The sequence below is a fragment of the Penaeus monodon genome, chromosome 7 (assembly GCF_015228065.2).
Source record: "Penaeus monodon isolate SGIC_2016 chromosome 7, NSTDA_Pmon_1, whole genome shotgun sequence".
In the NCBI taxonomy this organism is placed as follows: Eukaryota; Metazoa; Arthropoda; class Malacostraca; order Decapoda; family Penaeidae; genus Penaeus; species Penaeus monodon.
Genome location: NC_051392.1, coordinates 49,448,768 through 49,451,267, shown reverse-complemented (window position 1 = coordinate 49,451,267; position 2,500 = coordinate 49,448,768). Strand labels below are relative to the sequence as shown.

Genomic DNA, 2,500 nt, shown 5'->3' with positions numbered 1-2,500 from the left:
GTGTTCTTTTACAACTTTCTCTCATATACACATTTATCTGTATGTATAACTCTACTTCTACCTATCTAAACACTTATGCATTAGAGCTGCTGTGTGTACGCGCGCGCGCGCGCGTGTGTGTGTGTCTTTCTTTCCTTCCTTCTCTCGCTTTTCCATACACACACACACACACACACACACACACACACACACACACACACACACACACACACACACACACACACACACACATAGTGGGTACAAACAGAGAAGTCCGACTGCCTTCCAAATTCCGGCCAAACGGCAGCCAAGCCTTCCGGGGCGGAAGCAGCCCGTGTGTATCGACAGCGATCGCCTCACCCCTTTGCCCTTCCCTTCCCCTCTCGTGGTCTGCATACTTAACTTCCTCTTAAAAGACGAACAAGAAAAAAAGCTATGCGAGCAAAGTGGCTCTAATTAACCATCGACCCCGACCCATAGACCTGATAACCCGACCCTCCCCGACGCAACGTCCCGCTGTAAAATGATCCGACCCTGGGGAGTAGGCCTAATAACATCAACAAAAAAGTATATGAACAAATAATCCATATTCCCGATTGCTGTTTGCCGAAGAATAAAACTAATGACGGGGGGGTGGGGGATTGGGCGCCGAAAAAAGCTCCGAAATGTGATGAAAAACAAGTTAACTTCCAGGAAAAAAAGATAAATCCACGGCGGTGAGAGTCAAGTTCCCCCCCCCCCCCTCCCCATCATTAAACAGGAAAAAAGTCAATTACTTTAAATTGTTTCCTTCCTCTCCCCTCTTGTTCGAGCCTCTCCCCGCCTAACTTTGACCCAACTATTCACCTGGAATAACGGATTCAGTCGACTTTCACTCATTCAGATGAGTATTGCGCCGACGCCCCCCTCCCACTCGCCTCTACGCAGCGGACCCTCTGTATCTTTATTTCTTACGCGTTAAACTCTAAATGTAAAAACACAGCTTCACTCTTCCACTCCTCCAGCGACGGCGCGGGCAAGGAACAAGTTTTTAAAAATGTATGCAAATCAAGCGGGGTAGAGGCGTGGGCTTCTGTATTATTAAATTTCGTTAATTACTTAATTTGTCCATTATGATTACAAGCGCTCGATATGGGCGACGCCATGTAAAGTGCCGGGCTATTACATAAATAAGAGGTGTTGGGAGAACTGCTGTTAACCCTCAAGATTTTTCAAAACAGTGGTATTATGTGTTATCATTAAGCTCTTGAATAGTCAATAAGAAACAACAGATTTAATGATCATAATATTAGGCGACAATAAAGATACTGAAACTAATGCATTTTGGGGATTTGCAATTATGAATAATTGATGTAGAAAAACGTCACACACGATACAAAGGGTGCGGAAAATTATTCATAAATGTAAATAAAACCGCACACCAGGTGACAGAAGACCAATTATTCCCTTGCGAAATTATCCTGTGTATGTATGTGTACTTGTACATACATGTATACATGCATAAATAGAGTACATTTACATCTACACTTGCACGCACACACCGCGTAAACAGACAGACACAGACACACACACACACACACACACACACACACACACACACACACACACACACACACACATTCATATTTAAGTTTTATTTGTTTGGGTTTTAAACTAGGTTAGAAGTTATGAGATTTTAATTCGGAATGATTCAGTCTAGAAAATCTAAGAAAACACACACACACACACACACACACACACACACACACACACACACACACACACACACACACACACACACACACACACACACACACACACACACACACACACACACACACACACACACACACACACACACATACAATTTCCTGTATGTATGAATGTATGGGTCATATGTACGTTCGTACGTATGTGTATGTATTTATGTATGTATATACATGCGCGCGCGCGCGCGCGCGTGTGTGTGTGTCTGTGTGTGTGTCCAGTCCATACATTCAAGTTTATCCAGAAAATTTCCCGATACATTTCTTCCAGGCCTGTATCAGCATCACAACTGACGAAGTGCAAACCGCCAAATCAGAGGTTCCATTAAAAATCCTGCTTTGTAATCAATTATCGGCGTCAATGATAAGCGTTCCACGCATATTGTTCCTCCCCCTGAGTGCTTCCAGTCGCCATGATATCTGGGAGGGAGGGAGGGATTAACGGGGAGAGAGACGGAGGGAGAGAGGGAGGAAGGGAGGGAGGGAGGGAGGGAGGGAGGGAGGGAGGGAGGGAGGGAGGGTGGATGGAAGGAGAGAGTAACGGGGAGAGGAAGAGAGGGAGGGAAGGAGAGAGTAACGGAAAGAGGGAGGGAGGGAGGGAGAGTGGAGGAGGCGTTCCGGGTCGCCAAGTTAACACTATTGCCACTATTGTTCTCTTCAATATTCATGAGATAATTAGCCCGCTAAGAAAAGTTTCTAATGGCTTCATGTTTAAAGCAGGTTTTTTTAAGGAGCGTTGATTGATAATGAAGAGGAAGGGCCGGGAGGAGGACAAG

The 2,500-nt window shown here is 45.1% G+C and overlaps 1 protein-coding gene across 1 annotated transcript in view; it reads right to left on the bottom strand.

Annotated features, from left to right (window-relative positions):
* Positions 1-2,500, bottom strand: part of LOC119575423 — a 28,124-nt gene that overhangs the window by 10,478 nt on the left and 15,146 nt on the right. The window lies entirely within an intron of this gene.